Below are 15,697 nucleotides of genomic sequence, written 5' to 3'. Positions count from 1 at the left end.
CAGGACAGAGCACTTTTAGAAGGATATGATTAGTGTTGGTGCTATCTGGCTAAGTTAATACAGGAGCTGAAAAGCTTTGAGTAGATAATAACTTGGAAGTTAACTGCTATCTTAGAATAAGATATTTTGGAGCAGTATCCACCTTAAGTTCCATTTAAATTTTTAGCAATCCCCTATTAAAATATCAAAGAAAAAGACAAGAGGCTAGCAGTGTAAAATTCAGCACTTTGTATGCTTATTATGACTTGTTTTGCTTCTAAAATATTTGGAATAAAATAAAAAAAAAGCAGATGTCAAGTCACAATTGTGGACTCTGCTTTGACAAGGTGAAATTAGCATTACACCAAAACAGGAATGGAAAAGAAGATCAAAAGCACAGTTGGACTTCTTTTATAATGGAGATCTTGTTGGTGCCCCATGAATTTTATTCTTCCAGTCCCAGTGTTTTAAAAAGAAAAGAGATGACTAGAAAAAACAAAAACTTAAAAAAGTCCACTGATAAAATTATTATTACCTATAAGGAGTTGGGGTTATTACTCTTAATTTTTTTCAGTTTATAAAAACGAACCGTAAACTAAACAATCAAGTAAGCATATGAGCTGTAGACTTTAAAGGTATCCACATTAAAGGTATACAACGAAGCTATTCTCAGGTGTGATTTTACTTATTATTCTTATTTACGTGTTCTTTGGATACTAGTATTGCAATTACGGAAAATTACGGAAGATTTAAGTATTACAAAAGTTCTCTGTATCTCACCTCCCACCCTCCACCATGCTATAGGTGATAGGATTATCTACCTTCAAAAGCATGTGACAATCAGCTAAACAGGTATCAGAAATATTAAGTGTTTCAGTGAAGTCTTTGTTGTGAAATAGATACAGAAATATCATGGATTTCTTTATGTATCAGAGTGATAATAAAGATAATGATGTGGAATAAAATACCTTGTTCACAGCAGTGAGAAAAATGTAAAATAAAAAAAAAAACACAAAACTTTATACTGGGATTGACTAAGAATAGGTTCTAGTGGCATGGTTTGTTTCAGTTTGTTGTTTCTCCCTGTCTAAATTTATGTAGATTTTAAGACCCAGGACTGATACGAGGGATTATAATCACAGCAGGCTTTTTTACTGCATTGTATTAGAATTGAGGACTTCAAGAGTGGGTAAACTAATTCACACCATGGTTCAGGCTCACTCAACAAAGCAGAATATTAATTGCAAGCCAAAGCTTTTTATGAAATTCTTTGCTCCGTTCATCACTTATTATTGCTGAGTAACAAAATATACAAAATCTTAATGGGTTCAAACTACAGTGACCATTTATCATCTCACAATATCTGTGCAAGAATCTGGTGACAGCTTAACTGAGCACTTTTTGCATTAGTATCAAATGCTGAAAGCATCAATAAAAATATACGCTGTAGGAGCTTCCGCAAATGGCTGGTGGACTGAATTGATGACGTTAGCTTAATAGGCCAAGTTCTAGCTTATTTTATAATATGATTAACTTAGATCAGAACATAGGTAAAGCTAGGGTTCAAATGAAAGTTTTAGTCTTAGGTGTTTCTCTATGGAGTGGTGCTAAGTAGTTTAGGACATCAGAAATTGTTTAGATCCAATGGAAAGTCTCACATGAATATCACTTTTAAAGAGTTTAATATAAAATTGAATTATTATAGTACCAGCCTCATGCTACCAACTACTAAGAAAGGAAAGAAACAAATAAAAAGCTAAATCTTAGCCCTCAATAAGCTTCCCAGGAAAATTATGTTCCAGGACTAAATGTTATCTGAGTGGTGGATTGTGAATAGGGAAAAAAAATCCAATATTTATCATCATCAAAATTCTTTCAGAATCCATGGCTTTTGTACTTAAACTAAATCAACTTAAACATTTGATGTTTACTATAATACTTTATTTAAAATATAGAGGGAAAATAAAATGTGCAAATTATCTCTTGGAAAGTGAAAGTAATCAGACCACTTAATTTCAATTTTTCTTTTGAATCCCACATTTGTACCAAATGAGAGCTGCCCTGAGAATGTGCTGCTTTCCTATCCCAGAGCGCGTTACTAATTAAGACACATTGTCCAATGTCTTCCTTAAAAAGTTAAATGTGAATAAGCCTACACTTTCCTGCATATTGGCTTATTTCACTATAAATATCTCATTTTTCATTTCATATGTATCTGATCTGTCCCTTAATATTTTCTCATTTATCTTAAGGAGATCTCTCTCCAATTCTAGCTTATGTATCTTCTGTGCTTCTGTGTTCTTTTTTGTTTTCATTCTGACAGTAAGATAGAATCCACTCTACTTTACTGTTGATTTATTTGCAAACTTGGTTTCCAGAGGCAGTGCTTTAATCTCAGGACTTTTAAATTGCCTTCTTATCCTTTGGGTTTACAATTGTTTCATGAGTATTTTAACTAACTCGACTTAAGAAATTGGCATATTGTCACAATAATACGAGAGAGCCATAATTCCTTCTTATTTGTGTTTCAATAAAATCTAACAATTTTCATTGGAAAATGTATGTTTGGCTCTCTTACATAATTTATAAACCTAGAATTCATGTGAGACCATATATGACCCTGGATCATGTGTCTGGGGACACCCACATGTATCTAAGTATGAATATTTACTATTTTCTTCTTCACTTCTAATCCCAAATGGAAGTAGGGGTAGTCCATCTCTATTGCCCACCTACAAGCACTAACTAGGTAAAGCTAGAAGCTCACACCTAATTGCTTTTGGGGACTTATTGAAATTAGCAGCTTTAAAATAAGGACATGCTATATTGTTCAACATTACATAAGGAGGATTGTATTCAGCTTCAGCATCTCCTACTATAAAAGGTAAAGCTAAATATATACATTAGAATATCAAGATCACATACTGTAAAGGTCACTACTATGTATCTAAATCTACCAGTGAAATCTTCAGGCCATTTGAGTACATTTCAGCAGTGCACACACCTCAGTTGAAGTTTTAGGCTCCTGAAACACCTCTCCAAAGAGAAGCAGAGCTACTCTTACTGAATTTAGTCTGGTGGAAGAAGCTTGGTTAAGTGCTATGGCAGGCGGATTCCTGAGAAGTGGGGACAAAGGGTGATTAATTAACAGTCACTTATTTTTTGTGAAAACACAGTCAAAGAAAAGGAGTATATGGCTATGTTAATGAAGTCAGAGAAGGAAAAATAAAGAACAAAGTGATGGAGTATATTTTTAGGGTAGATCAAGAAAATATATTATAAAGCAATTTAAGCAGAGAAAAAGAGTTCAGTGTTAAGGCTCATATCTCCTGACACATTATAAGTATTTAATAAATTTTAATTTTTAAAAAACATATACCAATATTAAAATCTATATTTTTATATTTAGTCAAAGATAGAAAAATAATTTACATTCTATGCTGTTTCCCATAACTCATGTGACCCTGTTATTGTCTATCTTGGTTAGAAACACTAACTCAGGGATCCCTGGGTGGCGCACTGGTTTGGTGCCTGCCTTTGGCCCAGGGCGCGATCCTGGAGACCCGGGATCGAATCCCACATCGGGCTCCCGGTGCATGGAGCCTGCTTCTCCCTCTGCCTGTGTCTCTGCCTCTCTCTCTCTCTTTGTGTGTGACTATCATAAATAAATTAAAAAAAAAAAAAAACACTAACTCATTAGCTCCAATGTAAATAAAATGAATTTCTGAACACATTGAAAAAAAAATCAGTGACAATGAATGCAGTGACAATCGCCTTGCATTATTTTAACTGTCAAAGTCACTGAAAACTAAAATTCATAGGTGAAATACAGACGCATTTGCCATGTCTGTCTTTGCCTTCGTTTTTTTCTGTTTTCTCCCATGTCATCAATCAAATAAATACCACCTGTCAAATGCTATACTGTGGAGTCCTCAGTACAATCTCAGCAAAGCAATAATAATTTCAAAATCTAATCTAGAATACTTTTACCTTTTTTATACAACATATTATAAAAAATGTTGAAGTTAAAATAATTATGTAATTGAAAAATACTATAAAATAATTATGTAATTGAAAAATACTATATTGATCAGTTCTGAACAAATACCACCATTTAACATATCACTGGAAAAAAAAACAAATCACAGAGTGAAATAAGCATAAAGTAAGTATAATATAAAATGTTTAAGAAATCTATAGTCTTATTGCTCCTAAGCCATCAGAAGTATGACTACACTATTCCAAGCAATTGAGAGGGGAGAAAGAAAAAAAAATTACTCCTAAACAATTGTGGAGAAAAAAAGTGCATTATGATGGTTTTGCAATTCTGGCTACATATTTCCCCATGTTGACTGAGAAAAAGAGAAATAGATCCAAGTTAGTACAAGCCAGATGTTACCTGAGGAAAAATTGAAATTAGGAATACCTATATTAGGAAACTAAAAATCAATACAAATAGATAATGTGATAAAGATGTTAAAGCATAAGTTCTGGAGATGAAGAATCATAGTCCCAATCCTGGCTATTCCACTTGTAATCTCTTTGGTAGTATGCAAATCAGCTCTCTGTGCCTTAGGTTCCTAATCTGTATGTTAATAGTATCTGTCTCACGTCGTTTTTATGTTGTACATTATAGTGTCCATAACATAATTAATCATATCTGTTTGCCCATATTTTTAGTGATAGTTCATTATTATCCTATTTTCTCCAGTAAAAGTGGTGTAGGAAGCTCAGATATTTGGGTTGAGTTCTTCGTCCTGGTGAATAACACAGTTGTTGGACCTATGCCAGCTTTATGGGTTATCTGTTACTGGTCTGTACCACGGTGCACTACTTCATAGATCCTTCTCTATTTATCATTACTATATAACAAAGACTTCACCCATATTCTTAAAAAGTCTTCCATTAATTCTCACTAACCATCAACACATATGATGTACCAGTTACATCATCTGCTTCTTTTTTTTTAAAGATTTTATTTATTTATTCATGAGACACACATAGAGAGAGAAGCAGAGACACAGGCAGAGGGAGCAGCAGGCTCTTGCAGGGAGCCCGACATGGGACTCGATCCCGAGTCTCCAGGATCACGCCCTGGGCCAAAGGCAGGCGCTAAACTGCTGAGCCACCCAGCGATCCCCTCATCTGCTTCTTTTTTTCTCTCTCTATAAAGGCCCCATCTACCCTTTCCACAGATCTTCCTGGAAATAACAGATTACTCAATTATAAAAATAAATTTTGCTCTTTTGTGTGAATGTTTTTATTTCTAATATTACCTATTTCCTAGTAATATATATTTTAAGAGCTAATTAACAGCTCAATGTACTTTCCTAATAATAGAAGATAATTGTTTTAGAGTAAGAAAGTGGCTACAGTTTAATTAGTATCTATTTTATTTCAGGTATATTTTTAGGTTTAAACAAATATATATATATATAAATATTTATACTAATATACTAACATATACTAAATATATATATATACAAATATATATATATTTACACACAAATTTATATATCTATATCTATCTATCTATCTATCTATCTATCTATCTATCTATCTACACACACGCACAAACATTATATTTGGAAACCAAATAATGTTGGAGGAATACACATCTAGAAAATGTCAGGTCCAGAATCTGGGCATATGTTCTGTGTACCACACTACGCTGAAATATCTCTTCTCAACTTTTATATAGAGAACCTTTATCTTTTAGTCAGATTATACTTATATGCTTTCTAGTTATTCAAATGTGTACAGATCTTACCTTCAGAACTGTATTAAATCAATTTAACAGAGTAATGCTATTTATTGAAACCATTTAAGAGAAAAAATGCAAACAGTGGATGTAGAGTGCCTCTTACCCTTCTATGTTATTTTTAACTTTAAATGTTGAACTTTATGAGTATCTGGGGAAAAAAGGAGTTCCTATTACTTTATTTTTTCCTCTTTTTCCCCCTGTTATTTTAGAACAATTGGTAAAGAGTGATTTTTTGCTGTATGATTCATTTGAGGCATGGTTGGCTCTATAGTATAAGGGACCCAGTACCAAATGAAAATGTAGGGCCCTGGTTTGGAGCAGGAAATCAGTTTATTTTTCTCCAGAGCTCATAACCCTGACCCATGCAGACACCCAAGGGATTGTAATGTGCATGCTGGGATGTACTCAGTTATCTGGCTGGGTAACGGGTGAGAGTTTTCCATCAAGTCCCCTTGGTAGACACCATTGAGTTAATCTGCCAGAGCCAAGGAGGCGGCTACCTTGCCCAGCCCCAGATGCTGCAATGCTCTCATTTAAATCTGACCATATTGACTCCATTTATAAAACTCAAATTCAAAGATGATTTTTAAGTGATGACAACAAACTATGAAAGTTTAAAAAGTGGAGGGCCTTTTTTAAGTGCTGGTTGCTGCGCAACTTCACTGATCAATGGAGTCAACTCTGATTAGAGGAATTGATAGAGACTTCAAATACAATTCCTTTGGAAGAATTATACTGTTGTCCATAGTTAATGCTGATTTCTGCTCATAAAGATAAGAAGAACCCAACATTTTTCTAGTAGATGCCACTGGGATATTAGGCTCAGATTATTGAAGATGGACTGGAAACATGCCATTAGGCTATCTGCCTCAGTAGGGACATTGGGGGTTATAAGAATATTTGACAGATACAATGGAAGAAAATGATAATTCAGATCAAATAAAAGGTATGATAAAAATACCAGGGAAGGAGAGGATAAAATATTTTGGGGGGAAGAAAGCAATGTTGATATATATTGTTGGATCAAAAGAAGAAAGGTGGGAATATAGTGGGAGTAAGACTGAAAATGTTAGTACCCGCTGTAAAAGCTTTACATTTAAATTGGAAAAAGAAAAAAAAGTTTGAAATTCAAAAGCAATCCATTAAAGGGGAATGATGCGGACTGGTATTGATTGATTTAGATTTTAATTTTATTGACAGGAATTTTGTTCCCTGATAATGAGTTTAACTCAAGACAACCACGTGTTCACAAAGTTTATTTGCTAAATTACAAGCTGTCAAGAACTGTGATATAAATGGGGAAAGGTAGGAATGAGGAACCTGAATGCTAACATTTTGGTGCTCTTTAGAGCATCCACGTAGAAATAAGCTTTGTAAAGGGAGAAATCTGGGGAATAATAGCCCAGAGCAAGTATAAATTTTTTAATTCATATAAGAACCAAACCAAATTACGAAGTGTGATGATAGAAAATGAAAAAAGTCAGTGTGGAAATTACAGAATAATGTCAAACTCATAACTGCAAACGTTGAGGAAATTTTGAAATTCCTGACAAAAGAATTGTGTTGTGAAGGAGAGAAATATCCCTCCATATTCCAATTTTTAAGGAATAAGAGCTGAAGCCAAGATCAAAGTAGAATAATAGAAAAAAATAGATGATTTTAACTAAGACTGCCTTAACAGTTTTACAAAACAGAAGCCACAAACAACTGTGTGTAGGTGGGATATGAGTTAGGTCAGAAAACACACGGAAAGAGACACTCATAGTATGGAGAGTAGATTTTTTTAATTGATTTTTTCACCATTGTGTTTAATACGTTCACTCAAAATTAGAGCTGGCAAGCAACTTCCATGAAAGGAAGATTAGCAACAAAATGGGATTTTATACTCCTCCAGGGTGTTAGAATTTTCAGTATATCTTCACGGTAGTCCTAGAATATAATCAGACCAGAGTAGCATCAGATGCTAAAATTCCTCTATTCCTCTACTGCAGCTGTGAGTTCCAAACTCACTACTTTAATATTATGAATAATTAAATCTGTGAAATAAATTAATTTCATATGCCTATTTTCCTGGTCAGAATTGTTTCCCCCAAAATTTAAGTGTTGAAATCCTAACCCCCGTTATCTCAGAATGTGTCTGTGCTTGGAGATAAGGACATTAGATAGGTGATTTTGGTTAACTGAAGTCATTAAAGTGGGCCCCAATCCAATATGACTGATGTCCATATAAGAAGAGATTATTAGGACACAGACACATGGAGGATAAACAGGTGAAGACAGAGGGCAATGTCATCTAGAAGCCAAGGACATATATTTCAGAAGACATCAACTCTGCAGACATCTTGATCTTGGACCTCTGTCTTCCAAAGGAATGAGAAAATAAATTTGTTGTTTAGGCCATCCAGTCTGTGGTATTTTATTATGGAAACTCTAGAAAACAAACACACCCCTCCTACATAAATTCTAAGAAAGACTTATTAACTGTGACTAGAAAAGTTTAAAGGCTGTCCAATTGATACCCAGTTATACTGTTTTGGAAAATATGTGTTATGAATATATTTACTTACATTCAAGTATAGTATTTCTAGTATTCCCCCCTTATCTGTGAGAATATATTCCAAGACTCTGGTGGATGCCTAAAAATACTGAATCTTATAGAATAAATCTTTATAAGAACTGAATCTTATAAATACTGTGATTTTTCCTATGCATACGTACCTATGATAAAGTTTAATTTATAAATCAGGCACAATAAGATGTTAATATCAATACTAATAAAATAGAACAATTATAATACTATGCTCTAATAAAAATTATATGGATGTTTTCTGTCTGTCTCTTTCTCCCCAAATGTCTTATTGTACTATACTCACCCTTCTTGCAATGATGTGAGATGAAAAACTGCCTACATTGTGGGATGAAGTGAGGTGAATGATGATATATGTCATGATATATTGTTAGGCTACTGTTGACCTTCTAACAGTAAGTCAGAAGGAGAATCATCTTCTGGACCATGGTTAACCACAGGTAACTAAAACCATGGAAGGTGAAACCTTGAATGGAGGGACTACTGTAGGTGTGGATAGGAGGGAAATGCCATGAAAAAGAAGTTTCTGAAGATATAAACAGAGCATACTTTAAAAGAGTTAATGGCCATACTTTTTTTTTCAGATCAATTCATTTGTTAAAGTAAATTAGAGGCAACAAAAACTTTTTTCTTTGAAAATTAAAGAGCTCTTTTCTGAAATGTATTTCAGATGATTCTAAGCCTTGAACATTCTGCGGATGCCCTTTATGTCTAAATAAGAACACTTTAACTATAATCAAATCATCATTGAGACTTTGCAACTATCTAATATTTGAATTTCAGGAGGGTTCAATATTAATAGGAGATATATATGAATTACTGGTTCATTTATAAGCTGGTTTCAGAAATGCTGCCCACCTTAAATCCCCTTTTGAAATATCTTCTCTTTTCTCTTTATTATTACCATTTTCCCAACGAATGCATCAGTTATTCTCCATAAATACTATTAAATAAAACTAGTGGTGCAAATGTTTTTCTTTGTAGGTATGGGGCAGCAGATGACAATAGTAGATGAGGCAAGAAAAAAACTTAACATATTAAACATCACTATCCTAAAATTAGATGTCCATTACACATAAAAGAGAATTCTCCCTGGGTTTCTTTTCTTTTCTTTTTCTTTTTCTTTTTCTTTTCTTTTCTTTTCGTGAATTCTCCCTGGATTTCTTTTCTTTTCTTTTCTCTTCTTTTCTTTTCTTTTCTTTTCTCTTCTTTTCTTTTCTTTTCTTTTCTTTTCTTTTCTTTCTTTCTTTCTTTCTTTCTTTCTTTCTTTCTTTCTTTCGTCCATACCAGATACTCAACCAACTGAACCACCCAGGTGTCCCTTGTCTCTTAGGCTAACTTTCTTCAGCACCAACTGTCAGCTTTCCCTTTGTCCCCATAAAAAAAAGGAAAGAAAAAGAAAAAAAAATATCCATGTTTGTTTCTTATATAGAGAAATTGACTTTTTTGTAATTTCTATCTGGGATATGCTTAGAAGGCCTCATTTTTCATGCTCAACTACCCCATTAATCTGTTAAGGTACTTTACCTGAGACAAAAAGAATTTCTCTTCCTAAGAGGAAGTTACTTTCCTTGGTAAATCAACTGAATCAATTGGTATGCAGCTTTTTCTTTTTTGTTACTTTCTTGCAAGCAATGATTAATGAGAAACTAAGACAGCAATATGAAATTAATAGAGAACTATTGGAGATAAAAGAATTTAAACTAAAAAATTCTATATAGAATATAATGTCCTTAGAAGTAGTAAATAGCAGAAAATATAACAATGATGGAATAACTGTTGTGAATGCACATACAAAAAGTCTATAAAATTCTAAAGAAAATAAAGCAATGTCATGAGTAGAAAAAATAATTGATAAGTCAAAAATGCAGTGTTTTAAAATTCTTAATACACTTCATCTACATGCAATTCACAGTAGGGCTTCTGATGAGTGGAAGACTTTTCACATAATCATATTCTTGATCATCCTTTTTTCTTCGCTCCCATTAGGTGATTTAGGGAATCATTCCCATTAAAGCTATTTTCCTTGTTTGGTTATAATCCTTGAATAAAAGTCAGGAGAATAATCATCCTACATTGATAGCTACCTGTATGTCACAACAACTCTGGTACTAGCATGATGATACTTTTGTATCTTTTTCTACCCCAAAAGAACAGCAGGTGGCAAGGATCTTTCTGTGGCAATGTGTTAAAGAAAAAAGCTCTCCCATAGCCTGTTTTAAGACCATGGTGATGAGCAACTGCTACCAGAGGTTGCTGCTTTTCCTCAATCTTAGGTCACTCTCCCTACCTAGCTTTTCAGTTCTTTATCAGCTTTTAACATTCATCCATTCATATCTCCAGAACTGAGATATGAATCAAATCAGTGGTTGACATTAATATCCATCTTTCCATCTTTTCTGGTTTTGTGTTTATCTGAAGTTGAACAGATACTGATATTGGTGCAATCTTGGATGTAAGATCTTCTAAAATTAAAGCTAATCAAAGACAAAAATGCCCTACTCTGTGCCAAATCATTATGCTGTGTACCTGAATCTAATGTAAAATTGTATGAAGTACTTCAATTAAAAAAAAAGTCTTCTGTAAGGTAGTGATCCATATCACTTGATATGCTCAAATAGACATTCCAGGGAATATTCAAGAGAAATATTTTAGACATGCTTTATATTAAAATTGTCTTAAAGATTATTTTATTTAAATATATCATTAGATTTCCAAACATCCTGTGTGGTGCTTGCTCTTGGTATCAATAAAAAACACACCTTTACCTTTTTTTTTTTCCTCTACAAAAATGTATTTCCATTGCCTAGGCATATTTGTGACTAACTTCCTATTTATCCCAAGGCTGAACTGCACCATTCCATGTTCTTTTACCATCTCTATATACCTTGAAAAATCTTTCTTTTCTTATTGCCAACTATGCAAATTACAAATGTACTGTGACAACTATTTCCTTTTGCATGCAATAACTTGGGAAATGTAAAAATTTAGTATGTATCTTTTTTGAGAACCATAAAATTAATTCCTGAACAAATTCAGTACCATGAATAGATTTCCTGTTATGTTTTTCCCAATAATTTCATCTAATAAGAAAACTAGGTATTACTCTCTGGATTTCCCCGGTCCCCATATCTTCTCCTAAAATTATTTTTTGTTTGTAATACATTATACTTCATTTCCATAGGCAGTGTTGTTTTTTATCATGTGTTAGTCTACAGATTATACTGAAGGCACAAATATTATTTTAATCATTTAACAGGGAAAAAATAGGGATCCCTGGGTGGCGCAGCGGTTTGGCGCCTGCCTTTGGCCCAGGGCGCGATCCTGGAGACCCGGGATCGAATCCCATGTCGGGCTCCGGTGCATGGAGCCTGCTTCTCCCTCTGCCTATGTCTCTGCCTCTCTCTCTCTCTCTCTGTGTGACTATCATAAATAAATAAAAATTTAAAAAAAATAACAGGGAAAAAATAAAGAATTTAACAGGGAAAAGTTTGAAATGGAGGCTGTGTTTTCTTAGAAAGTATTAGATCTCTCCAGATGCCATATTGAATGATCAAAACACCAGAATTCTTCCATCTGGTGAAGTTTCTAATGAATTTTTGTCTGATGGATTAAAAATAGTTCTGAAAGAGCGTAATACAAAAATACTGAAACTACTGAAAAAAACAGGAGAGATAGATGGATATTCCATTATTAATTAGCTTTTGAACATTTCTTTATCTTAACATGATCACTCTCCTCTCATTTTTAAAGATAATAATTCAGGATTTAGCAAGTTCTCCTTTCATCATTTGACAAAGGCCACGGGAGTTTGAATAATATTTCTTTAGAATTGCTTTCATAGAAACTCTGAGCTATCATTTTTTCACTGAGGCCAAACTTTGTGTAAAAAATAATGCAGATGTCTACAGAACTTGCTTATAAGTTTCGGATGTTTATGGGCTTTAGGTTAATACCTTCTCTTGAGGAGGCAAACTTTTTGTATACTTCATGAGAGAACTTTAGAAAACTTTACTCTATAAACCCACAGAGTAGTGGTTTTAGATTTCTGTCATCTCTTGTGAAATTGAGCCCTAACTTAGAACTGTATTAATAATGCTTTATCTACTCAGCCATCCTCACTTCCTCCAGTTATCAAAATAGGTTTCACTTGGACCTCATTTTTGTCCCTTAGATGGTTTCATCAGGTTTCAAGAACCCTTACAGAATGACTGTCACCTCTTCTACAGAAATAACCTAAATTCCCTTAACCTGAAGTACTAAGGTTCAATAGTGAAGTGAGTTAGCCATCAAACCTGTGTGACAATGTCAAACATGAAGCTTTTTTTTGAGAAAGAGAATATAACTATTTCATGTCTTGTAGTACTTGGAAAACCTACATTATCAACGTTATATAGGAACTTAAAAGAAGAAAATCCAAGCAACTTTCAAATTTATAATAACAAAAGCTACAGAAAAAAATTCAGGCTGTAAAAAAAATGCAGGCTGTGCTTATGATACAAAACAGTGAGCAAAACAAAAACGACACAAAAACCCAGTCAATTAGTTAAATGTAGAGGTGTGTATGTGCATGTATGGATAGTTTGAGCATCAACTGTCAATCCTTCAATACACCTATACCAAGGAAATCCTTATGTAGGAGGGGTTAGAGAACATTTTTGATGATTAAAAGATAGTCTTACTTCCTTCCTTTCATTTAAGATGATACCTTGCATGACATAACTCATCTCAGCTATGTATTGTTTTCTACTTTACCAAGAACTTACCTATTCATGATGCAGTATTAATGAGTTTCCACTATCCAAAGCTATAATTTCTCAAATATCTGTTTTCATATTATGGCCTCAGTTCTCAACATTCTGTGTCCTGGATCTAGAGTCTCGTGGATTCTTGTCACATTTCTGTCCTGGGTTCTGAACAATATCTCTGAATCCTTCCAATAGTTGTCATTTTTATTGATCTAGGCTAATTTGAATATATGCCTGTTATATTTCCTGACAAAAGTATACTAGACTTCTAGTGTACTGGATTTTTTTAATTGACTAAAAGATTCAACTACCTTAGAAAATTATGAACTTTGCATGAGAAATGTACTTTTGTCCCCCCATTGGAATCTTGTAAATAGCTCAGACATTGGGGATAGAGGATTTTCAACTGAAGAGAATGGATTAATCTGTTCTTAATCATCCTGGAAAATAGAGCAGAATATGAGGCAAACTTTGGACTACAGGGGTAGACATCTTCTCTTATATCAAGTCCAGGTTTTATAATCCATTCTAGTGGGGGGAAGTGATACACCCCTGGGCATATATGGCAGAACAGAAATGAGAAATTAGTGATATCAATGTCATTTTCTTTCTTCTGCTATTAGTGGCAGAAACAATTTCTGGCAGCATCACCAAATCAAGAAACATAAAAACATCCTATTTTTGAAAAATTCTAAATCAGAATCAGTGTCAGTGGGGTAGTCCAGCAGAGTTTAAGATGCTGTATCCCTGGTAAGAACAATGATAAATGAAAATCCAACTCTAGATATACAGAGAACCATGCCCTTTCTTCAAGATAGGAATAGAGCAGGATAGATATAGCAGGAGTCACAAACAGAGGGTTGCTGGGCTTGCAGAGTGGATTTCTTTATGCAGTAATCAATAGTAGTGGTAACATTCTGGCCAGAGAAGAATTGGAAAAATTTTCTAGAGCACATTTCTCAGAATTAATTCTGCCACTGACCCTTCCTCTTCTACAGGATTATGACCAGTAAGCATCACATGCATACATTACTATATTTGGAAAACAAATATCAATTTAAATTAATTTTGGCAAGAATTTGAAAGAAAAAGTGGATAGAAAACATCGCAAAAGCTGATGGCAGAAAAGAAACTTCTTTCTTTTCATCTCACATTTACACTTCATAATCCCTTTCTTTGGGTCAATTTACCCCATAGCTTCTATCTGCAGGAGCTCCATACTTGGTCATCTTCCAGATGAAATGATTTTTTATTGAGCATCTCCATAGTTGCATGGCAGCAACATTATATTTATAAGATATGGATATATAAGAAGATATTCGATAATGCAGGATTTATCCCGTGGTATGAATTCAGTTCCAGTTGGCACATTCCCTCAGGCTTAAGAATTTTAATGAAAAGTGTGCTGTATGTTCTTTCTCACAATTTTTATCCATCAGATTTTTCATAAACTGGATCTTAGTTAAACTTCATTGCTCCAAAACAACCAGAATGCATTTTTGGCTCTTATTTTCATGTTGCAGTCGTAAATAACAGACCCTAGCATTTCATGAAGAAAAGAATTTAAGAAAAGCCATCTAGAAAAATAATTTGGATTTCCAATTATCAATACCTAATACTTCAAAAGAAATCTCACACAAAGGACTTGATGGACTTTATCTTCCCCTTAATACTAAAAGCCAAATGTGAGATAAGTTTGATGTGAGATACATCTTACTTGGCCCTAGAAAAGGCCTGAGTTCTCAAAATAATACTTTAAAATTTCTGAAAAAAAAAAAAAAGAAATTCTTCTGTATTCTAATTCCTCAAGGAGAAAATTTCTTCATCTCAGGAAAGTAACCTATATACCTCTATCCATAAATAGATCTGTGACCTCTGATGTTCCAGATATAAGCACATTTTGATTCCTGCAATGATTCATACTCTTTTTAACCCCAGTTGTGATCTTATGTGTGAGACAACAGTCAAAATTATTTTGACAATCTACATGTGTATACAAAAGGCAAGTAAGGAGAGATGGTGATTAAAATGATGGCATAGAATTGGATCAACAGAGCCCTTCATCTTCCCATGTGGCATTTAGATACCAAATATTAAAAATATTGCATATACTTACTGAAAATTAGCCAGAGCACCTTTGTGTTTCTCCTAAAAGACTGCTAGCCTCAATTTTGTTTTATATTTTGTCTGTGTTTAGAATGTCATCACACATATATGAATTCCTAAAAATTATATTTGAAGTTGCATGAATTTGATATTTATATACATGATATCATACTATAATTTTAGGGCTTTCATATTCCCTTTTCTGTAAATTGCCTCTGTGTATTTCCATTTTTTAAAAAGATTTTATTTATTCATTCATGGGAGACACAGAGAGGCAGAGACACAGGCAGAGGGAGAAGTAGACTCCCTGAGGGGAGCCCGATGTGAGACTCCATCTTGGGATCCCAGGATCATGACTTGAGCCAAAGGCAAATGCTCAATGAACTAAGCCACCCACATGTCCCTGTGTATGTCCATTTATCTTCTTGATACTTCATGGGATTTTTTTGATAAGTTTATAGAAATCCTATGTATAATACCAGTCCTAAATTGTGCAGTCATATGTGTTGAAAA

At 33.8% G+C, this 15,697-nt stretch overlaps 1 protein-coding gene across 29 annotated transcripts in view; it reads right to left on the bottom strand.

The window, feature by feature from the left end:
• CYLC2 (cylicin 2) overlaps positions 1-15,697 on the bottom strand; it is a 74,609-nt gene that overhangs the window by 25,120 nt on the left and 33,792 nt on the right. For 5 of the 29 annotated variants that reach the window (XM_072842193.1, XM_072842192.1, XM_072842190.1 and 2 more), the window contains one exon: positions 7,506-7,672. The exons of 22 other annotated variants lie outside the window; for them this stretch is intronic. The gene's annotated coding sequence lies outside the window, so the exon portion shown is untranslated. Of the gene's footprint in view, positions 1-7,505; positions 7,673-9,188; positions 9,698-15,697 lie in introns of those variants that run through there. 2 more of the 29 variants (XM_072842186.1, XM_072842191.1) reach the window with 1 other exon arrangement.

Source organism: Canis lupus, chromosome 10 (assembly GCF_048164855.1).
Source record: "Canis lupus baileyi chromosome 10, mCanLup2.hap1, whole genome shotgun sequence".
NCBI lineage: Eukaryota > Metazoa > Chordata > Mammalia > Carnivora > Canidae > Canis > Canis lupus.
This window is presented reverse-complemented; position numbering and strand designations above follow the sequence as displayed.